Genomic DNA, 25335 nt, shown 5'->3' on the forward strand with positions numbered 1-25335 from the left:
GTGTTTGCGTGATGGGGAACAAATGCAGACCAACACAGATGCCTTTAATAGCTGTATCTTTTATGGGTGTCTTCTGGTATGACCAAATACATACTGATAATAATGACAGGAAGCAGCACTTGCTAACTGCTCCTGATTGGCTGATTGATGAAGATTATAGTTTTTTTACGTGTCATTTATTAGTGTTTTTTTTTATTCATGTGGTACCCGCAGTTTTTAAGAGGTCTTGATTATTTTAATCACACCTAAAAGCAAACGCATATTTCGCTTAGGGGTGGATTTAGTGGTCAGGTCTCCCCTAGGCACAGCAATAATGCTCACCCCCCCCCCCCCCCATTGGCGCCTCCCCCCACACACACACATACACACACCTATCACATCACTTTAGGCTTTGCCCCCTTTATGTCCAAGATGATCCCTTTACCCTTGGACAGCTAAGGCAGTCCCAACCACACTACCCCATCTTGTAGAAAAGAATTTGCCACCTGCGACCACCTACTGGTGACAAAATATATAAGTTGTAATGAGTGGTTCCATCAGGCCAGCAGCAGACTTCCAGGGGATACTTCCCAGCAAGTGGTGAACCGCGGCACCTGCCTCAAGTGCCTAGTGGGAAGTTCACTGATTTCGCTATCATAACATCTGATGTAAACCTTAGGTTTTTTTTCTGTAAATTTAAATGTGTGTTGTACAAAATCCATACTACGCACATGCTGCAAATGATTAGCGATAGCGAACGCACATAGGATTTAACTACAAAGTGAGTAACAAGTAGTCTGCTTTTGGGGGAGGTAACGGGGTAGCGAGAAAAATACAGGCATATTGGAACCATTTTCTGGGCATTCCCTAGTCAGCCACTCTTTTGTAGATGGGGAAGCCCCGGCGTCTTAGGAGAGGTGCTCTGTCTGGGGCAGCACAGTGTTGCTCAGAAGTTCGATGGTGCCACCGATGTGCATCAGATGTTCCCACTTATGTATGTGAGGGCCGGAAGTAAGATGCCGGCAGTGGGCGTCTCTGAGACATTAGCATATTTTTGCAAGTACCTTGTGAGCAGATCGCAGCTGCGCATACACCTCTGAAATCGCTTATAGTATACCTCATGCCTTTCAAAAGTATATTCACAGTAGGCTTCATACATGGTCATTGTAACACAATAAACTATAACCTACTCTGAGGTGGGTATTAAAGCTTGGAGAGAGATAATAGTATGATAGATAAAGTACCAACCAATCAGCTCATAACTGTCAGTTTTCAAACACAGTCTGTAAAATGTAAGGCAGACGCTGACTGGCTGGTACTTTAAAGGGGGGTACTCACGGAGCGATCGCTGCTTAAGATCTAAGCAATCTGACTAGATTGCTTAGATTTTAAGCACGACCGCTCCGTGTGTACCCCTCACAGCGATAGCGATGCGCAGCCCCGCGCATCGCTATCGCTGCTGCTAAATTGGCCTGTCGCTGGGTGAAATGAGCGCCCCCCCGTCTCCCCCCGCATGCTCAGCACACACCTCTCCCGCATCGGCCAGTGAGTACTGGCCTTAACTCTCACAATTGTATCTCTCTTTCAAGCTTTGATAAATCCCCACACACACACACACACACACACACACACACACACACACACACACACACACACACACACACACAAAACTAGTCCTTGATATATATTTCCCAAAATGTATTAGTTCTTCACCAGTTCTTCATTTCTCATTTTTAGCCCTTGTTTTAATTTGAATCAATGGTAGAGTTGGATATGCTTATTTGTAAGTGTTTTTATTATTTCACAATGAGACATTTTACGATTACATTTTATGATTATAGTAAAGCTACCCTGTTGTGATAAAAGGCACTTTGTAAAAGAAATGACTACTGCACACTGCATTTGTGTGACTGCTCTATGACTTCTGGGTCATATAATCTACTCAGTTTATCACTTTTTTATGCACTCGGTTACTGCATAATGAAAATGAAATGCAAAGCTACGGTTATGCTGCATATTCTTATAAATAAGGCGATTTGACTTGCAAGTAGCTTATCATGAGGAACGCTAACATGCTGATTACAGAGTATAATCAAGTCTAGCTTTTACTACCTTTGTTTTAAATTATGTTTTAAAAGATTTCATCAGAATGTTCCTGCTCCTGCTGTAACTGTAGACCTTTTGGATTTACATATGCAAATGCTTTTCCTTAAAGGGGAAGTATATTATTTGTATATATGTTATCACACTCTGGGGTCTATTCATGAAGCAGTAAAAAGAGTGGAGAAGTGAGCCTGTAGAGAATTTGCCCATGGCAACCAATCAGCAGCTCCGTACAATTATATAGTATGCAAATTATAAATGTTACTTCAATGCTGATTGGTTGCCATGGGCAACTTCTCCACTGGCTCACTTCTCCACACTTTTCATTGCTTCATGAATAGATCCCTCAATCTCACCAAGCCTGATACTGATTTGAAAGTAAAGCAAAAAAAATCAAGTAACTTTATATCTGGAACAAACCATATTGCAATGCAAAGGGGGCAAATATTTTTTTCCCATCTGTGGCTGCTTTTGCGTGTAGCCCACATATGTTAGGCAGCTCTATTTTTATTTTTACACTGCAATTTACATTTCAGTTTGGACACACCCCTACCAAGTGTAAATCTCTCTGCTCATGTTACATCTGCACCACCTACAATGCAACATGGTCTTGCCCAGGTGCACAGTTACTTGCTTTTTTTGCTTTACTTCCAAATAAGAATCTGTATATATTTAATTCTGATATAGACTGCCGACATACATCCAACTGTTCCGCTTTTGGCAGAGCAGTGTCTATTTTGTTCCACCTTCCCACAACTGTGAGATTTGTACCAGATGAAGAGAGGAGACAGGGAAGATATTCTGTTGTAATGGTAGTGAAAGCATACTTGCCTAATCTCCCAGGACATCCGAGAGACTCACGAATCTTGGGTGTCTCTCCCGAGAGCCCTCAAAAGTGGGCAAGTCTTCCGACTGCTGCCTACTTCCAGAGTGAAGTTTGTGTTCCAGACCTTAATGACACAATTCTCAAAAAGAGGGCAAGTATGAATACAAAGCTTTTATCTTGTATAGATACCTGCAGGAGGTGTTGTCATGTCAGAAGAAGATGGACGCAGGATTTTTTAATACAACTGCTAACAGGAAGTGAAACATATCTTTCTGTGACAGCAACTTTATCTTAAATATCTTCGGTTCTGATAAGCTATTGAAAGTTTTACTTTTTATATATGTTGTAAAAAAACTTGTATTTTAGATTTACTGGTCCTTTTAAACATGTCCTCTTCTTATAATTAAGTCATTTTCACAGTTTCAAGACAGTAGCTAGTGTAGATTTACTATATAATTTAAGACAAACAAGCAGACTTTGGGGGTCATTCCGAGTTGATTGCTCGCTTGCTATTTTTTGCAGTCGCCGCCTATAGAAGAGTGTATTTTTGCTTTGCAAGTGTGTGATCGCATGTGCAGCCGAGCATTATAAAAAAGTTTTGTGCAGTTTCTGAGTAGCTCAGAACTTACTCAGCCGCTGCGATCACTTCGGCCTGTCTGGTCCCGGAATTGACGTCAGACACCCGCCCTGCAAACGCTTGGACACGCCTGCGTTTTTCCAAACACTCCCAGAAAACGGTCAGTTGACACCGACAAACGCCCTCTTCCTGTCAATCTCCTTGCGATCGGCTGTGCGAATGGATTTTTCATTAAATCCATCGCTCAACAACGATCCGCTTTTTACCCGTACGACGCGCCTGCGCATTGCGGTGCATACGCATGAGCAGTAGTGACCTGATCGCAGCGCAGCAAAAAATCCTAGCGTGCGATCAGGTCGGAATGACCCTCTTTATCTATGTTAGGAGCAACTATTATGTTCTCTGTGGAACCCATTATTCAATAAACGCCTGTTCAAAAACAATGGCTGTAATTGAGCATAAGGCCAACGTCACTTCACATTAGCATAACACTGCATTTCTTTAAACAACTAAATAACAATATGACACTAATTAAGTGCTGGCATCACTCCCATCCTGACCTTGAGAAGGGAATTGCTGCCTAGGAAAGCTACACATTTTTATGTATAAAAGTTGTACTTTGTTTATTCCAAATTATTTGGTTAGCACACAGCCGAGAGGATTCATTGTATCTTCTCTAACATTTAAAAAAACAATACCAAATTTATAATAGACCTTTTGCAAAGATCTCAATCAGATAATGTCATGTAAAGTATTTTATATGAGAGAAAAAAATCAAATCTTAGCTAGATTACATGTCTCCTTAATAATCCTGATTGACAAAGTTTTAATAAACGTCTACTGGAAAAGGATACAAGGGCTTTTGGGATATTTTTCCATATTGTGGGATAATGATCAGAGGGGGAAAACTGATGGGGGAATAACATCCCAGTGCATTAGCTAAGACAAAAGGCAGAGATGGGTGTTGTATAATGGAGACTCATAAGAGACTTAGGGGTCAAGTCATGAAGCAGTGAAAAGAGTGGAGAAAAGGACCACTGGAGAAGTTGCCCATGGCAACCAATCAGCTTTAAAGGAAGCCTTTATCAAGTACATTTTAGAAAATGTAAGGGAGATGCTGATTGGTTGCCATGGGCAACTTCTCCACTGGTCTGTTTCTCCACTGTTTTCACGGCTTCACGAATAGACCCCTTAGCGGTCTGTTTGCTAAGCCTTGGATAGAGATAAAGTGGACGGAGATAAATTACCAGTCAATCATCTCCTAACTGCCATGTCTCAGGCTGAGTTTGACAAATAACAGGAGCTGATTGGCCGGTTTATCTCCGTCCACTTTATCTCCATCCAAGTCTTAGTAAATACACCCCTTAAGTTGAGTAAACACTGAGCGATATGTTGTCCAATCCGATGGATACAACCAACATATCACTCAGATGTTGCATATTGAGCAGTGTGTAGGCCCAATATGAGTGTGCCCGCAGTCGCTAGCGACATCGTCAGGTTTAATGCACTGCACATCAAACCTGACAATATAACTAGTGTCCTGTAGTATGCTAAAGGAGGATGGAGCATGATTGTTCCGTCCTTCATTAACATTGCTCCAGTGTGTATGGGCAATCTGGGCCGACGGCCATTCCTTACAATGTCGGAAAGAATGCCCATTGCTCAAGTGTGTACCCAGCTTTAGCCAGATGCATCTTTTTCATGTACACAAAAAATTCAATTTTACATTTACTGTGACTTGTAAGCAGTTCATATGCCTGTGTAGCATAACTCCCTCCAGCCGGTACTGTTAAATATTATAAATACTTTACAAGTTCTTTACAAATGAATTGATCCTTAAAACAATGTTTTTTTCGGTGCATTGAGATGTAAACGTTTACCAGAAGAATAGGAGCCTGTAAGTACATGTATATCCAAAACACATTTCTCCAATTCTCTGAGGACACAAAGTGGATAGCTCCTATGTTTCATTTTAGCATTAAATAATGATAGCTACAATATACAGGACATAATCATCTGTAAAAACAGTTCCTTTGATTCATTTTATTATGAATCCTATTTGTTGCCAAGTGAATATATTAATTTGATTCAACAATACTAATTAAAGTCTAGGAGTCAGCACTCAAATGGCTGCTTGTGCTTTTTTTATTTCATTTTATCACTGATTAAAATGTTAATGAAAAACAAAACAGCCATAACTTGGTAATGCGTATATTACAAAGCAAAATATACTCAGTATGCCCAACACGTTCCGAAAGAAATCTCCCTTACCCTTCAATGAAACATACTCTCATTAAGTAGGCTGACGGTTCTTACTTGGAAGTAAAATACACAAATGCAGGTATATATTTATTAAGAATAGCTGGATTTTATGAAACAGACATACATGCATGGACACAGAAAAAGGACATGTAAACAGATATGTAGCCAGGACCAGGCACAGAAACAGGACATGCACACTGGTACAGACATAGGGTTAAATTTACTAAGGTGGGAGTTTGTTAGAACTGGTGATGTTGCCTATAGCAACCAATCAGATTCTATCTATTATCTTCTAGAAGCAGCTAGATAAACTGGATATGTAGACAGTCCGAAACAGGACATGTACACTGGTAAAGACATAGAAATTACATATGTAGACAGGTATGGATACAGAAACAGGACATGTAGCCAGGCACAACCACAGAAACAGGACATGTACCCATGATCAGACACAGAAACAGGACACGTACACTGGTGCAGACATAGAAATTACATATGTAGACAGGTATGGATACAGAAACAGGACATGTAGCCAGGCACAACCACAGAAACAGGACATGTACCCATGATCAGACATAGAAACAGGACATGTACACTGGTGCAGACACAGAAATAAGACATGTTGCCAGGATCAGACACAGAAACAGGACATGTACACTGGTGCAGACACAGAAACAGGACATGTACCCATGATCCGACACAGAAACAGGACATGTACACTGGTGCAGACATAGAAATTACATATGTAGACAGGTATGGATACAGAAACAGGACATGTAGCCAGGCACAACCACAGAAACAGGACATGAAGCCAGAATCACACACAGAAAAAGGACATGTACACTGGTGCAGACACAGAAATAAGACATGTTGCCAGGATCAGACACAGAAACAGGACATGTACACTGGTGCAGACATAGAAATTACATATGTAGACAGGTATGGATACAGAAACAGGACATGTAGCCAGGCACAACCACAGAAACAGGACATGAAGCCAGAATCACACACAGAAAAAGGACATGTACACTGGTGCAGACACAGAAATAAGACATGTTGCCAGGATCACACACAGGAAAGGGCATGTGCATTGGTGGAGACACAGAATAGGACATGTAGCTAGAATCAGACACAGGAAAAGGATATGCAACCAGGCACAAGGACATGTAGCCGGGATCATACATGGGAAATGAATGTGTACACCGGTGCAAACACAGAAATGGGACATGTAGACAGATGTGAACACAGAAATAGGACATGTACAGTAGTCTTAAGCAAGTTAGACAGTAGAGTCTGATATTATTACTAAATTTAACATTAATATATATAGGCCGTATGCTGTGGACCATTTACAATAAGATAACCATCACTTTCATTGTTAAAATTAAAGTAAAAAAAACCTTTCTAAAGTAAAGATGACTGTGGGTTTCCCTTAAAATTCATGATGCTAAACAGCCTGGACTAGGTTCAACTAAAGCAGGAGAACAACAAACTTGAGGTTCTCCTTCTAAAGTGTTATCCAGCACAAAGTTTATCAGGTTAGGCTGGGCCACACTGTAACTGTGAAACCATCAGAACACCTGTGCATTATCTCTAATAACCAAGATTGATAGGAAGAGCCCAAACACTATTCAACGCAAGGCTGCCGGTAATATTTTCTATTTTTCTTCAGGGAAGAAGGGGAGACAGTCTAGAACACCTCTTTATTACCCCAGTGTCCACAGCACAGGGTTGATGGGAAGTGCACCAACACTTTTGGTTGTCTTTTAGATTTGTTTTTTGTGCCTTGTGCCTGCACTCTGTAGAGGCTATAACCCTAAGTAGAGACAGCTGTGGTTGGTTCATACTAAGACATGGGGACCCAATGCTGCAGTTTTCCCTGTAATACGCACAGCCTGTCTATCATGATGCTGCCTGTCCTCTTGCTTTTACTGGTAACCACTATGTCTAGCATTGGTGTATGATATGTGTTTGGTGGTACCATGCTGTTTTTTTTTATTATTATTTTTATAACAATGAAATAGATGACAATGGCAAGAAATTTGTCTTTTTATATCCAGCGAAACTGCAGGTGGTAGATAATTATAACCTAGAAGCAGCCCATATTTACATTCAAACTATCAAATCTCATCTTCACACAATGTACAATCTGAATCTATATCCCTGGTTTACCATAATATTTGACTCTTAATTTGGTCATACGCGTTATATGCTGAAAATCACTCAGGGAACTTAAACACTACCCATGGACACTCCTCTGATGGAACTCTTAATAGCTAAGGAAAACCTTCTCAAACTGGGCATGGTACAGAAAGGATTTCTTGATTTTCACAGTTGTATAGAGGAAATCCATGAGGCCATTGCAACTTACCTACACAGATCCCATGTTCTAGATGAGTTTATAGCAGAGTATTATAAAGTCCTTCAATCGGATCATTGTTTCCATTTTATTTAACCTTTTTTTGTCATGTCCATAGATATTACCCCAAATAAACTTTCTACAACTCTGCCCTTACTACACTCATGCTGAAATCCCCAAATGACTCTTTTCTGATGCCTCATATAACACTCTGATGCTTCTAAACTTAGATATTAAGCTCCTGGCTAAAATAATGGCTAATAGGCTCTAATCTCTCCACCCAACACTCTTGACTGTGCATCAGCTAGGTTTTGTAATAAGCCAACATTAAAGGGATAAGAAAGGCAATTGCAGTAGTGACCGACTCGAGCCAACAACCTTTACCTTTTATCATGTTACTCGGCCTGGGCACCAACAACACATTTTATACATATAAAGGCAATTTGGAGGGATTTTCCAAAATATGTTTTCACTATACATCTCCTATTACCTTTTAATTAATAACATGATCAGTTACGAAGTGGTAATGACAAAAGGTAAATGTCAGGGATGCCCCCTATCCTCACGACTTTTACATTTGTTACCTGATGCCATGCTACTGTATGCTTCCTTCAGTCTTCAGGTCTGCCAAGCAGAGGCAGGGCAGTTTGTACTTATTATCCGGGTCCGGGATGGTCTATGGGGCCCAGCAGGAGCAGGGAAAAGTGTTCCCCTATCATCAGCTGCACAGCGACATACATAGTAGTTCTTATACATTTTTTTTTCAATTGCCTTTCAGAATTTGGACACGCCTCTTGTTACCCCTGGGCCCACTGTGGCTCTCTATGACCCTGTCATTCTTGAGCAATATTACATGGGTACAGTAGGTAACAATGAAATAAAGCTTTCTGCATTTGCAGATGATATATTTCGATATATTTCAGACCCTTAAATCTCACTAAACCCCCATATGTCATGACTGGAGTACTTTGGTATAGTTTTCAGGCTTACATTTTATATTGACAATTCTAAGGCCTTGTACCATAAGTCTGCATATTTGCATCCAGCTTGTGTTAAAGATGGGGGTATTGTGATAAAATACAAGCCGTTTCCTTTATATTTCTCTCTCAGAAAGACTGCATCAGGTCAATTTTCAACAGCATAGGGTTCATGGTATGGCAGTTCACAAATCAGAGGCAAGTTGTTCACAGGGTACACACAGTAGTACATCCCAATGGCTTCCTAGCATACCACAGCCCCAGTACTATCGTCCGGCTGACTGGTCCAGCCAGGGCCGGCTCTACCATTAGGCAGCTTTAGGCGGCTGCCTAGGGGCGCCGGCCTCTGGGGGGCGCCACTGAATGAATCTAGCAAAAATCTGAAGGATGTCTCTGTATGTGTTAGGGTCTCCTGCCCTGTGCTGCCACGTCGTCATGGCAACCGGGAGACAAGTGCTAGCGGAGTGACCTGAGCGCAGCTGATACTCCGGTTCGGGTCTTTTGCTGTGCAGTGGTTATAGGCTCTGTGCATGGCAGGGGATCCGGTGCTGGTTTTTGTGCTCACAGTCTGTGAGGTCTGAGTGGGGCGTGGACAGCACCTGCTTTATAAGGCCTCTTCTCAGGGTAAGCAGATGCTGCTGAATCTTTGTTGGTTAGTCAGTTTCTGAAAGTTAGCCAGTACTGTGTAGCTTTGTATTTGTTTGTTGCTTACTGCAAATAGGCCTGGGGATTTGGTATTACACTCTGCCAATCCAGACCTAGCAGTAAGACTGGAGTCAGTCGTTTAGCTTGCTGGGGTTCTGTTACTACTCTGTGAACTTAGCAAGTTTGCAGCTGTATTCTAAGACTTGCCTGTCTAATCCTGTCTCACTGTGCTAGGTGTCATGGGTCAGTTTAGTGGCAGTAAACTGAACCTGTGCACTGCAAGTGAGAATTAGGATTGTGGAGACTCTCCTTGTGTCTATCATTCCATCTCTGACCAAGGAGTTTACTGCCACACCCGTTGGTAACCCTTTAGGGTTTTGCTGTTGCCCTTAGCAACAGCATTTCGGGTTCTCTACGTATTAAAACACAACATCTTGCTTTTCCCATCTGAGCAGTTCTAATACAAGGGAGATACCCAGTTCCTTAGCCTCTGGGCTTCTCTGTTCACTTTGTGTGTATTTTGTTAACCTATCACCTTCTGTGTACGTTATGTCATATTCCCCAGTCTGTCTGTAAGTCCATTTGTTTTGCATAACAGTTCAAACACCAGTACATTCCTGCAGGCACTGGAGTGCATAACAGTCCTGACACCAGTACTTTCCTGCAGGCACTGGTGTGCATAACAGTATGCAGCCTCCTTCTTTTACACTGCACTGGCTGCTGCTGCAGTTCTAATCATGGTGGTCATTCCGAGTTGTTCGCTTATTGACGATTTTCTCTATATTGCGATTAGTCGCTTACTGCGCATGCGCAAGGTTCGCAGAGCGCATGCGCTTAGTTTTTTTACTCAAAAGTTTGGTATTTTACTCACGGCATAACGAGGATTTTTCATCGTTCTGGTGATCGGAGTGTGATTGACAGGAAGTGGGGGTTTCTTGGCGGAAACTGGCCGTTTTATGGGAGTGTGCGAAAAAACGCTGGCGTTTCTGGGAAAAACGCGGGAGTGTCTGAAGAAACGGAGGAGTGTCTGGGCGAACGCTGGGTGTGTTTGTGACGTCAAACCAGGAACGAAACTGACTGAACTGATCGCAATGGCTGAGTAAGTCTGGAGCTACTCAGAAACTGCTAAGAATTTTCAATTCGCAAATCTGCTAATCTTTCGTTCGCAATTCTGCTATGCTAAGATACACTCCCAGAGGGCGGCGGCTTAGCGTGTGCAATGCTGCTAAAAGCAGCTAGCGAGCGAACAACTCGGAATGAGGGCCCATGTGCATAATGATGCAATTCACCCCAGCCTACCTGCATCCCCCTCTGAGAGGTGGTTGTGGGGATTGCAGGTTAGAAAGCGCTAGGCTGAAGCTTTGCCTAGGGTGCAGAGAGACCTTGCACCGGCCATGGGTCCAGCATCTGAAGCATTGTGTCCCTGCACTGAACACATATTTAAAGGCAGATGACAGGTGCTGTTAATTAGCCTTGCTTCTGGCTGACAACTGATCATTTCTATAACCACCAAGTAATGAGGGAGTGGTGGCTCCTCACATACCCAAATACCTCTTCAGAATGTACTGTAAGCTCTCGCAAGCACAGCCCTCTCCCCTCATGTGCTTTTCCTTCTCTTACAGCACTTAGACTATCTTCTACTCCATACTCCCTACAACAACACCTACTGTAACCCTTGGTTTCTCCCACCCTTATGATTATTTCAGTGTCCTGTCCCCTGATGCAACAATGTTTATATACCATGTACTTGACCTACATTGTCTTGTACTACAAGTCATTCAAATATATAGAAAGAAAAGGTCGCACAAGTCGCTTAATACCTGCAGAGAGGCCCCCTTGGGTTACAATTATTATCTTAATATGAGTATTCTGTGGTGGGGGGTGCTACCTAAAGCAAAATGGAATAATATATACAAAAAAAGAGAGCAGAGTTGCCTTGAAATGGTGCACATTATTACATATAAAACATAACTTTTAATTCCTATAGTATTTTTTAAAAAAACTTGCAAAATATAAGATAAAAGAACACATACAGTACAAGTGAAGTAATTAGAGAGAGTGTTTAAAATATGACTCTCTGCACACGGGGCATCCGCCGAATAGAGAGTTTATGTGGCTATCTGCTGTAGCATATTAACGTGATTTTGGCTCTCATTCCGAGTTGATCGCTCGCTAGCTCTTATAGCAGCCATGCAAACGCATTGTCGCCGCCTCTGGGGGGAGTGTATTTTCGCTTTGCAAGGGTGCAAACGCCTTTGCAGCCGAGCGGTACAAAAACATTTTGTGCAAAACAAGACCAGCTCTGTAGTTATTTATCCTGTGCGATGAATCCAGCGTCGGAGGTCCCGGAATTGACGTCAGACACCCGCCCTGCAGACGCATGGACACGCCTGCGTTTTTCCATCCACTCCCAGAAAACAGTCAGTTGACACCCATACCTGACCTCTTCCTGTCAATCTCCTTGCAATTGGCTGTGCGAATGGATTCTTCGCTAGAACCATTGCACAGCAATGATGCTGTTTGTACCCGTATGACGCGCATGCACATTGCAGTGCATATGCATGCGCAGTTTTGCCATTTTTTTACCTGATCGCTGCGCTGCGAAAATCTTCAGCGGGCGATCAACTCGTAATGGGGGCCTATATCCGTATTAATTCGTAATACTTGCTGTGCAGTATGAATGTTGTTGAGTTAGCAAGGATATATATGACACTGTTACAGTTGCAAATCTTCTTAAAGATATATGTGTATATAAATGCACTGTAAGAATATTGTGTATTTTAAGCAGTGCGCAGATTTATGTGGTCAGAAATGATCTCACTCTACAGTATGCACTCCTTGGGCATGTTAGTCTCTCTATATCATTAAAGTGGATGAAGGAAATATTGGCGTCTCTAGATTTATTGAGGTACCTACAATGGACCGGTCATGTTATAAATGTGGTTATTGAACCTATGTCCCCATATACTGTATGTCTATATACTAATATATTTGTGGTATCCAATATGAACCACTTCTCTAATCCTATGGGGTTTTGTATTAATATCTATCACTGGTTATAGTCCTAGTAGTTTAACTCTCTCTGGGCAGAACAACCATAAGGCGACATCTATGGTGTTGGTTAATAAGGGTCTCATGTGACTATCCATATGGATCAGGTTGTCACCTGTATCATGCACTCTCAATTGGATATCATCCAGTGAATCCCAACTCTTTCTCACACTTATGTTAGTATACTAGACAGAGACAGGCATGTATAACTGTACCCATTATCAGGAATTATTTTGTATCAGTAACTGTGTACAAGTGATACAGTATCCTGAGTCAAGAATGTGTTGTTACAAAGTATCAATATTCCTTGCTAACGGCACTGTTGGATAACTTTGCTATGACTCATACGAAGCTGCCGGTGATTAGATGTTGTTACCACCTCAGCAGATCCTGTCTTTTTTTCATTGCCCAGCGTGCTAGTGCTGCAATTTTTAACTGTTTAAACACACCATATCTTATACATTAATTTTAATAAATATATCTTACTGGATTGATCTGTTCCAGCTGTTGTTGCTACACAATCATATACCTTGTAATAAAGTGCATATCATATGCACAGTTAACAGTATAATATTACAAGGTCACAAATATTTTTATCCAGTGACTCCGATATAGCTCTTTAGACACTACCAGTAACTGTATGCTGGTTGCTGTCCCAGCATGTACTTTCTGGAGTTGTTTGTGTAGCGTGTCAGTGCTGCAAATCGTATTGTTTAAACAATCATTTTATTAAATAATGCCCTCCCGGGGTTACACATCAAAGGTATTACTGCATATGATGAAACTAAATGGCGGACACCATGTGCGCAGGGACGCCTCACGCACGTTTCGCAATAGCTTTTTCTAAAATACTATAGGAATTAAAGTTATGTTTTATATGTAATAATGTGCACTGTAAGTCATTGTTTTCTTGGTTTGCTTGTGTATGAACGAGGACAATTAGGATGCATGCACCATCGACCCGACATGCAAAAGATCTGAGGCTGTTGCTAGCAATGCCATGCTGCCGAATGCAGCATGGCTGCCTCTCCACTCCCTCGTTCGTCGCAGCTGGCATCGGCAAGTGTGTATGCACTTGCAGATACCGGCCCCGCCGCTGACTATTTTTAATCATTCCGTGTGTACCCACCTTTACTATTAAGCTGCTTCTGCCTAATTCCCACCACTGAAGGTCCGTTTCCTTGGTACTGAGGCCTTCTAACCACATTTGTTGACACTTGTTGACTTTGGGGGTCACACATTTCTGCTGCATATAATGCCAGCACCCAGTGTTCAGGGTATGCAACTAAGGCAACGTAGGCTGTACAAAACTGTGTGCAAGATGCATGGCATGGCTTACACGCAAAATCTATGGTGCTCCAAATGGGTCTGTTTTTAGGATAGGTGGACACATCTGTATTACGATCAGGTATGTTTGGGTGAGACTTTCCTGTTAGAGAAAACTAGAATATACTTTGTTACCAGAAGCATCTGTTCTTCATAACATGCTCCAATCAACATGGACTACTTAAGTTCGTTGTCTATATTCACTGAACCAAGGGATGTACTGTAGCTCTTCTGGATAGTGTCATTTTCAGGGCTAATGATACCGCAGTGTTCTTAGCCTCCGGTGAACAATTCTATAGGATGAATATAAGTGTATGCCTGCAGCCAACATCTATTATTTCTACCAATTTGTGAAAGTGTGAATTGAATCATTTTTTTAAATAAAATGTTCCGATATACTGTAACTGAAAATGGTCCCCAGTGGCTTTGCCTTGCAGTATTTTTTTTTTATTATTATTATTTAGCATAGATTATTCCATATTTTTAACCAGTCGTGAGAAGTATTTGAACTATTTATTCCAGGATATTTATTGAATATGCACTAAGATAGTAATTTCCACCCTACATGTTAATAGTAATTTATTCAACACTGCACCCTCACTTATTTTATTGAAGAATATAGGTAGTTAGAAAAGGAAAATGTTTCTAAAGAATGCTGCTCCCTATAGCACTACTTATATATGCTGTTCCCTATAGCACTATTTTAGACATATTTCTAATTAAAATTTATGCTAAATATGCCATGCCCTCTTAATATCAGATTTTCATCAATCCAGGAGGACTGCAGGAAAAATTTAATCTATGCGCAAGTCCGGAGCTACTATTAAGCAGCTTTATGCAATTGCCTAGGAGCGCTGATTCTTGGTGAGTTACTATTAAGGTCACCATCAAAAGAATTAAGGTCCTTATGCCACTTAGTACTGACAGCAGAAGTGGATTATATGGGTGTAGTATGGTATGCCGGCGGTCGGGCTCCCGGCAACCAGCATACCGGTGCCGGGAGCCCGACCGCCGGCATACCGACAGTGTGGCGAGCGCAAATGATCCCCTTGTGGGCTCGCTGCGCTCGCCACGCTGCGGGCACGGTGGCGTGCTACACACGCTATTTTATTCTCCCTCCAGGGGGGTCGTGGACCCCCACGAGGGAGAATAAGTGTCGGTATGCCGGCTGTCGGTATCCCGGCGCCGGTATACTGTGCGCCGGGATCCCGACAGCCGGCATACTGAAGACCACCCGATTATATAGATAGCTGTTGCACTTGTACTTTTACCCTGCTGTTCTATTAATGTATAACATGCCTAGCTTGTTTAGCATTGCAGACAGGCAGCAGTGTCCCTCCCCTTTCGTCCCTCCCTGCCAGTGATTCACAGATGAAACAAGGACCTCAGCTAGTCTCAGACAGCACAAATCTATCCCAGAGATGCATACAAGGCAGTGCTTTGTTAGCCGTCCTGCTCTGATGCTTTTGAGGAAAAGGAGACCTTCCACAACCCGGAGGAAGTGAGAGAGCAGCATCCCGCAGACTCCACGCACAGGAAAGGGGCCCCACTTCCCTCTTTCCAGGGAGACGTCCACCAGTAGCGCTCAGGTACTCAAGGGTGTTCGTGCAATGATAGTGGACTGCATTACAGAATGGTCCCTCATTGGTTTTGGTAGAACGATAAGTCCCATCATGGCCTACCAGTCAATTAGGGAAGCTGGAACTTGCAGCAGCAGACTTATAGGAGCAGTTCTTGGTGCGGGCAAGCAGTGCCTGCGCCCGGGGCGCTGCGGCCTGGTGGCGCGGCCGCAGTCACCCCTCAGGCACCGCCTATTACCCGCACCCCGCTACCCGGCTGCAGCCGACGCCGTGGGCTGTGTGGGCGTCCGCTGCAGCCGGCTCCAGTGACAGACACTAGAGGTCATTATTGACCTCTAGTATCTGTGCGGCGCTGCTATGGGAGAGACGTCATGATGTATTTCCCATAGAGAGGAGCCGCGGGAGGGCAGACGGAGCAGCAGCAGCAGCGGTCGGGAAGCAGGATCGGGGCAGTGGTTAGTATTGTTTTTTTTTAGTTTTGTGTGTGTTTGTAAGCGGCTACTAAGAGGCACAGCGACAGGGGGCACAACTATTGGGGGCAAAGCAACAGGGGGCATAGCAACAGAGGGCACAACTACTGGGGCAAAGCAACAGGGGGCACAACTACTGGGGCAAATCTACTGGGGGCATAGCTACAGGGGGCACAGCGACAGGGTGCACAACTACTGGGGGCAAAGCAACAGGGGGCACAGCGACGGGGCACAACTACTGGGGCAAATCTACTGGGGGCATAGCTATAGGGTGCACAACTACTGGGGCAAATCTACTGGGGGCATAGCTACAGGGGGCATAGCTACAGGGGGCAAATCAACTGGGGGGCACAACTAGTTGGTTCAAATCTGGGGGCACAGCTACTGGGGGCATAACTGTGGCCACGCCCCTCTTCTATGAAGCCATGCCCCTATTTTTTGACACGCGCCAGCAGCGCGCACTAACTGTTTTGCCGTGGGGGGGCAGTGGAAACTTTTGCACTGGGCGCCACAAGGTGTACAACCGGCCCTGTATATATATATATATATATAAATCTGCACAGATCTGCTTACTTGTATATTATTTGTGGCCCTTGAGCTCTGCAATATATTATTATAACTGCTGATGGTGGTGCACAGTAGGGGACTGCATCCACAAAGTACATTATTGTACAGTCCCTGCTGCCCCATCATCAAAGATAATGTACAGTATACATTCACTGCAGCCTCCCATCACCACAGATAAAGTACAGCATACAGTCACTGCTGCCTCCCATCACCACAGATAATGTACAGTATACAGTCACTGCTGCCTCCCATCACCACAGATAATGTACAGTATACAGTCACTGCTGCCTCCCATCACCAGATAATGTATAGTATACAGATCTTGCTGCCTTCCATCACCACAGATAATGTACAGTATGCAGTCCCTACTGCCTAACATCACCACAGATAATGTACAGTATACAGTCCCTGCTGCCTCCCATCACCACAGATAATGTACAGTATACAGTCTCTGTTGCCTCCCATAACCACAGATAATGTACAGTATACAGTCCCTGTTGTCCGCGATCACCACAGATAATGTACAGTATACAGTCCCTGCTGCCTCCTATCACTACAGATAAAGTACAGTATACCGTCCTTGCTGCCTCCCATCACCACAGATAATGTACAGTATACAGTCCCTGCTGCCTCCCATCACCACAGATAATGTACAGTATACAGTCCCTGCTGCCTCACATCACAGATAATGTACAGTATACAGTCTCTGTTGCCTCCCATCACCACAGATAATGTATAGTATATAGTCCCTGTTGCCTCCCATTACCATGGGGCAGCAGGGACTGTACAAGAATGTACATTGTGGATGCAGTCCCCTACTGTGCACCACCATCAGCACTCATAATTCAAGTGATTGGGGCACCTCTCCATCGCGGGCGCGTGGGCCCGGGCGGACATGGATGCTCTAGGCGCGCCCGGGTGGGTGTGCCTAGTCACAGATGGAGCCACGACTAGCATGGCACCATCTGTACAGTATACAACACAACTCATGCTATTTGTGAGAACTCATACTCTACAAAGTGACCAGTTGATCAAACAGTTGGAATGTAATTTGTAAATTTATTTTTAACATGTCCGCCAATAGTACACTTTTTATGCAATTTGGTTCTAGGGGGCGATAGGCTAAAGTTATGCCTAGGATGCCCAGAAACCTTGCACTAGCCTTATCTATGTGTGTGTGTGTGTGTGTGTGTGTGTGTGTGTGTGTGTGTGTGTGACCATTGTACAACCACACTGTGTTCCACATGATCTTGTCACAGTAGCTCAAGCATAGAACGGACACTTCTGTACAATTTGGCTGCCACAGTATGTGTACCTTTAGTCCTGATAATGCATCCTGATAGAGATCACGTCAACAGGTTCTACACTTTTTATCTGCTTATTCTGTGATGCTCTGTACACCATGCAATTAAAAACAAATAAACAACTTATTTTAATAATCTTCCAGGGCCACCACCAACCTAACAACTAGGAGATCACAAAGGGTTTTTTACTATCCTGCCCATTCATTAACATGATGTTAATAATGTCTTTTTTGCATACTTCCCAACTGTCCCAATTTTAGCGGGACAGTCCTGTTTTTCATGGTCTGTCCCGCTGTCCCTCTGAGCAGAGCAGCGGTGAATAAATGCTGTGCACATGCCCGACAAAGAGGGACAGGGGGCATGGCCAGCAGCTCACTGAGTGCGGTCAATGCCCCCATAGTGACATAAAGGGGGTGTGGCTTGCAATATCAGTGCTTGCTGTGAGGTCACCCCCTTTCAGTGAGGTCACGCCCCCTTACCAAGAGGCCATGACCCCAATTTTGTTTGTGCGTCTCTGGCACGCATTACTGTCCCTCCTTGCCTATCACAAAAGTTGGGAGGTATGTTTTTGTAAAATTAACTTGAATTTATCATTTAAATTTGCAGCATATTCCCCCAGAACACTCATTTTCAGGGTATACCCCAATATTTTCAGTATCACCCTGTATGAAGGAGGAACCGAAACAGATCTCTCCATATAGGTTTCTATGAGAGCTGCCAAGCTGTCATACTCACCAAGCTCCAGAATGATGGCATTAGCCACTGCAGCCTATGGGCTACACTTCGCAAAATCTTTTTTTTTTTTTTGGCAAGAAAATTCTTCCATTTTTAGGAAGGCAGATTTCCATGTTGCTAAATCTGTATTAGTGAAAGCAAAATGTCAGATCAGTTAGACATAAGAAGCATATGCCAGTTGTATGACTAGTGATGGGAACAGATGGGAACATATGCCCATGGTATGACTAGTGGTGTCCTACACAGCGGGCTATGAAGTATTTGTGCCGATGCCAATGCACAGATCCAGAATGATCACAAAGATAGCAAAACACACAGCACGTTAGCCTGTCAGAGATACATGCTGTTATAGTCAGCTAATAGCTATAGTAAAATGATTATGATGATAATTATCTAGGGGATTATGCAAGTATTTGCACATATAAAGTAACCAAGGCATCCAGTGACTGAGGACGCATGACCACAGACTGCACAGTGCATTAATACTGGTTACATTTCACTTATATTCCGTACACTGGTTTTCCTATGTGTAACATAGTCTATATTCTGCTTCTTAGTGTAATTATTCATTATACACCAACATTTTTTGTTTTGTTTTATAATGGCACATTTCTTAAATACTTTTTTTTATGTTCTTCACGTGAGTAACTCAGTATTCCTTATTTTTTCTCTGTCGTTCCCAGTAATGCAGATGACTGTACAGATGGAAAATACTAATCAAATGGTGCAACGTAGATAAACCGATGTGCCGTCATACACTATTGCCTTCCTACCTCTATGTCTGTCTGTTATTACCCAGTTTTTCTTATCACTGTTGATTGCAACTGTAAAGCGCAACAGAATATGCTGCGCTATATAAGAAACTGTAAATAAATAACTAAATATTGCTGCAGACATCCGTTCTCAGCGCGCCAGGTCTTGTGCAGAGCGTATTTGCATATCACACAGCTATCAAAGGGCGTCCCGCAGCTATTCTGCTGCCTGAGACAGCTATTCAGATTTATCCTTCTACTCTCTTATAACCAGGGTCATTGAGAGATCAAAGGGGCCCAGGTATTGGGGGTGTGGCCAATCTAAGAGGTGTGGCGATGTCTCCCGGAAAAAAAACCCACCTGAAAAAATACTATGCACATTTGTCCCTCTCAACAGCTGGACTGGACCCCCATAGAGCCCTTTAAACATGCCCAGGACGAATTAATCAGTACCCACTCCTCCCTCATCTCTCGGCTTCCCTGCTTATGAAAACTATCCTTTACTAAACAACTCTTGCACTTTTAAGCAGTACTAGATCCAGCAACAATGTAAATACTACCACTTTAGACATTAGTCTTTTTAAAATGAACTCCAGGCATATTACAGGACACATTTATAAACACATTGAATGTATGTCAATCAAAACTGATCATCCATTAGGCAACCCAGGCTTCCACCACCCAGAGGGCCTTAGGAGAGCTACAGTATAGTACCCTATCCTGATTTTATGGGGGAGGGGTGTTTGTATTTTTTCTTTACACAGAGACCCTGATTACGCTAACACTATGTTTTTTGTTTCCTTGGATTTTTTTTTCTCAATGAACAGAGAGGAGAGAATTGAGAAAGGGGCCCAAAACAGTATCAGGGAGCCATGGGGTCATATTCTGATTCAGATATGAATGGGACAAATACTTCATTATCCATACAGCATTGTCCACCTCAAAATGCACAGCATAGAGCATGGCTGTAAAAGTAGGCAGAAGTGAATGAAAATATTTTCAACCATATTTGTATCTTCCTTTATGACCTCCATACAGTAATTTTATCAATGATGATGACAGTGTTAATCAGATTGCATACACACTGCACTCACTACTTATTCTATGCAGTGTCATTTGGTACTGAATTCTATATTTCTCTCAAAGCCCAATGGAGCACTTTAGCAACAGGAACATTTGAGCTACCAAACGGTCAACCTATTTTTTGGATCCAGACTGTCTGTAATCCTGACCTTTCCCTATCTAGACTCTACACTATTTTGTGTTAGAGGTGGGATGTACTAAACGGAAAATGCGTTAAACTCCCGTTTACCGCATTTTCCTAATGTACTAACCCCTGGCTGGCAGGTCAGCACTGTGGCGGCGATCGCCAGCCTTTGCTGGTGATACCCCATAGAACCCTATGTGCTTCTCTTCAAAGTGCTGTGTGAGGGATCCGATCGGATCCCTCCCAGCATGCCTCGCGCCCGCCCCCGTGACCCTGCGCAGTCTGACTCCCGGGGTCGAATCCTAGAAGTCAGGCTGCCGCTGCGCATTGCAGAGGACAGCTCTTATCGGAAGATCTGTCCTCCGCAATGCTGATAGAATATGTAAGTACATATGCGGTCAGCATTGTGGCGCTGGGTGGTGATGTACATTAGTACATCCCGCCCTTAATGTCCTTGGACAGCAATAGATATGTGTTATGATTTGGCTTTAGACCATAAAAGGGTGAATCAATGAAGCTAGTGGAGCCATTTATAGTAATCAAACTGAAAAGAGAAATAACATCTGAGGAAACATTTTAATAAAAATTTCAAGATAAAAATATGTTTCCTGTACTGGTTGACTCTTGTTGCCATAGTTCATAAAGGGTAAATAGTTTCTGCCCATTAATACTGGGATCCCATTGTAGTTGACCAAAGCTGATTCTTGGTTCTGTCTACCTGGTGCCTACTAGTGTGCTCTCTTGTGCCCTTTGCAGGTAATGGACCAATGACCTAATGTGATCCTTTGTCTCTGATGTTGTAACCAAACATGTTACATTTCTACTATGTTGCTTCCTCAGTGAGCAGATGTTGTTGTACTGGGTTCTTTGTTGATGGTTTTTTTTTAATTATACTCCTATATAACTTTTTCCCCCCAATATTATTATTATTATTTATTTATTTTTTGTACCCATATAGTGCTTCTATAGTTGCCACCACAAGGAGGAAGAAACATTTTATTTGGATTCCCAGAGATATCTAATTATAATAATAATAATAATAATAATAATAATAATAGTGATGATGATTATGATGATGATATTATTATTATTATTATTATTATTATTATTATTAATAATAATAATAATTATAATAACAATAGTTGAAAGTGTTATTTAATCATGCTACATACCTTACAATTCTCTTAGGGTTATGATCTGGTCTCTATAAGAAATAGAGACGCCACTTCCAGTTGGATGTTACATAATTACAGAAAACCTGGGTAGGTGCAGTGTCTGGTGTGCACTCCTGGAGTCGGTTACTGCATCATTTGGATTGCACCAGCTCTATGGTTTGCAAGCCGTGTTCATTCTTGTTTTATTACTGATAACCCAGAATAAGCTCTACAGGCCTTCAGTAACTCTGTGTTTAGTCCATATTCGGCTATTGTGTTTAATCTTTGGGTCCACTTGTCTTGACAGGAATTTCTGTACGTGACTTTGTTCATCTTGGATGATAGTTCTTATGAAATCCTTTATGTATAAGATGTGGTAATGTATAACTAAGTTCTTTGAAAGTTTGTGCTTTTTTATGTTATTCATATATTGCATACTTGTCCACTGTCCCAGAATGTACTGGATACTCCTAAGTTTCAGGGAGCTCTCCTGCACTCCCAGGAGAGTAGACCAGCCTCCCAGTGACTTGATGGACCTTGTTCTCTTCCTCCTCTAAGTGTGTCTGGAGTGCACTAACAGAAAGTCGCCAAGTATGATTAGTGGAATATATGTTGTAATGTTCATCATCTTGCAGGCCTTATAATCATTGCAACCATGGTATTCTTCATTTTTACATTTCTTTGCTTCGTGCCATTGTTCATTTTGGCTTTAAGTGATATTGCTATCATTTGTATTCCTAAATCCTTTGACTTTAAATTTGCGAGCCATAGGTTTTTTTCTTTTTTGGGGGGAGGGGGGTATCCAATTACCTGCGATAGTGAGGCTTTTTTGCTAATTTTTTTATTACTCCTATCCAATTAGCTCACACAAAAAAAACAAAAAAATTTTAGTGCAAAAATACATATGTCCCGCGAAAAGCCGCAGATCTATGTATTTTCGCAGCACTTATCATGGATAAAACGGGCTTTAGTCTTGCAAAGCATAATCCACCGTGCTGGCATAGGTGGATAAGCACCGGCATCGGGTAATAATTGGACAACTCCCAGGTAATCCTTTATCTGCAGTAAATTACCGCAGATAATTGGATACCCCCATAAGAATGGTAAACTTGTTTGCTATTGATATTATTATTATTATTATTATTATTATTATTATTATCAACATCATTATTAGTAGTATTATTTAAAAAATGTTTTCCTCTCAAGATTTGTACATAAATTACTTGTCTGCCCTGCTGGCAGTTATAGTTCCACTATCCAGTCGCTGTTAGATGGTGTGTTTGCCTTCTGAAGTTTTAAAGATATCTAGCTGCTATGTATCCCAGTATCAGTCACTCATTTGTATTGCTGGGATTGTATCCAGAACTGTAAATGTTTAATATAATTCAAGAAATCTGCCAGAAAATGTAGATGCTTTGCAGATATTTCAGATCTAATATGGTCCAAGTGTAAGAAAATATTAAAGCTTATGTCATCCCACTGTTGTTGCAACGAGGACATATTTGCAATTATTTGTCAGGAGCAAATAGTACAGTTGATCGTTACAGCATAAATTTACTGTAGCTCAAGGATTGCAGGATACAAGAAGCGGCTGCTTCCTAGAGTTAGAGATGCAGCCAGTTCATATTGCTTGCTGCTGGCTATGGATTATAAATAGAGAACTCATCGTTTCAGGAAAAAGCAGGGATACAACAAGCATCCTACAGTAATAACATAACAAGAGAAACAACAGAATAGAAAGATACAGTAATATGAATTCTTTTATTATAAAAGTCATAAAAAAGAGTAGAATAAAGAGCACATAAATAATATAATATTTTTCTTGATCGTACACAATGGCTCAGTGATTAACAAGTAATATCATCTATTGTTACTGTGCTGTATAGTATATTACACAATAAAGCTTGCAAGCAGGGCTCTTTTACCTCTTTGTGTGTTATTATTGCCCAGTGTTGAATTATTGCTGTTTTATTACTGATACTATATAAGTAAATGTTTATTAATAAATAAGTTAAAAAAGCAGTAATGTTGTTGGGATATCATACTGTGAGGACACCACAGAGGGATATGTGTCATTAGGTCTACAAGATTTAGGTCGACAGTCATTAGGTCGACCACTGTTGGTCGACATACACTAGGTTGACAGGGTGACTAGGTCGACATGGTCATTATGTCGACATGGGAAAAAAGTTTTTTTTTACCTTTTTCATCGTTTTCTTCGTAAAGTGACGGGGAACCCCAATTAGTGCACCGTGTCCCCTCGCATGGCTCGCTGCGCTCGGCACAAGTTACCGTTCCCAAATGTAGTCCACACGGATCAAAAAGTATGAAAAAGTAAAAAAAATGAAAAAGTTAAAAATTCATATCGACATTTTTCCATGTCGACCTTGTTCGAGTTGACCTAATGACCATGTCGACATAGTGCATGTCAACCAATAGTGGTCAACCTAATGACTGTCGACCTAAGTCTTGTCGACCTAATGACCGTAAGCCCAACAGAGTATGTGGTCTAGTCATGAACAAAATTAAAACTGAATTGTTACTTTTCACTATATATTACATCAGTTGATGCGATATATAGCTTTGTTAAGTAGCAATTCATGAATACTTACCTTTCTGTCATTGCGATTCAGCATCCAGGGCTCCAGCAATCCCGTCTTCAGCTACGGCCCTGTGTGGAGTCGACAGCCAGGTCCGTTCTGCACATGGCTGAGCTCAGGGGAGGCTGCAGGGGCTGCTGTTAGAAAGGGGGCGGAGCAAGTGCCAGGTGCAGGGCAGAGAGCAGGGAAACTATGAGCTCTCTGCCGTTTCGTACTGAAGTTCAGATTATGCTATCCTGAGTTGGCGAATCTGAACATACTGGAGAAGCGGAAAGCTGAGTTTTTCCATCTTTGAATTAATCGGACTCACCATACCACGGAGCAGGGGCGGAACTCTGGGAGGCAGTGGAGTCGGCTGCCGCCGGGCTCCTGGCCTCAAGGGGGCACACCTCCTCCACTGTCTCCCACTGCCTGACCGCTCACCGCGCTGCTGCTGTTGTCTGTGAGGGGAGGAGAGCGCAGTGTGCGCCTCCCCTGCCCCTCACTCTCCGGCCGCGGCGTCACGCATCAATTCAGCGCCGGTCCGAGAGCCAATTAGAGCTCGCGGACAGGCAGCTAAGGCTGCTGGTCCGCGAGCTTTGATTGGCTCATGGACCGGCGCCTAATTGAAGAGATACACAGCCACCGGAGAGTGAGGGGCAGGGGAGGCGCACGCTGCGCTCTCCTCTCCTCACAGACAGCAGCAGTGCGGTGAGCACCACGGAGGAAGAGGGGGGTCATGTATATCTGGCACTGGTTGCATTGCTGGCACTGTGGGGACATGAATACCTAGCACTGGGGGGCATATCTGGCACTGTGGGGACACTGACATTGGGGGCATAGCTGGCACTGTGGGGACATATATATCTGGCACTAGGGGGA

General features: G+C 42.7%; 1 protein-coding gene across 1 annotated transcript in view; it reads left to right on the top strand.

Annotated features, from left to right (window-relative positions):
- The window catches only part of ADARB2 (adenosine deaminase RNA specific B2 (inactive)), a 1046420-nt gene that overhangs the window by 241173 nt on the left and 779912 nt on the right, over positions 1 to 25335 (top strand). The gene's annotated exons all lie outside the window — the stretch shown is intronic.

Source organism: Pseudophryne corroboree, chromosome 5, assembly GCF_028390025.1.
Source record: "Pseudophryne corroboree isolate aPseCor3 chromosome 5, aPseCor3.hap2, whole genome shotgun sequence".
Classification (NCBI taxonomy): domain Eukaryota; kingdom Metazoa; phylum Chordata; class Amphibia; order Anura; family Myobatrachidae; genus Pseudophryne; species Pseudophryne corroboree.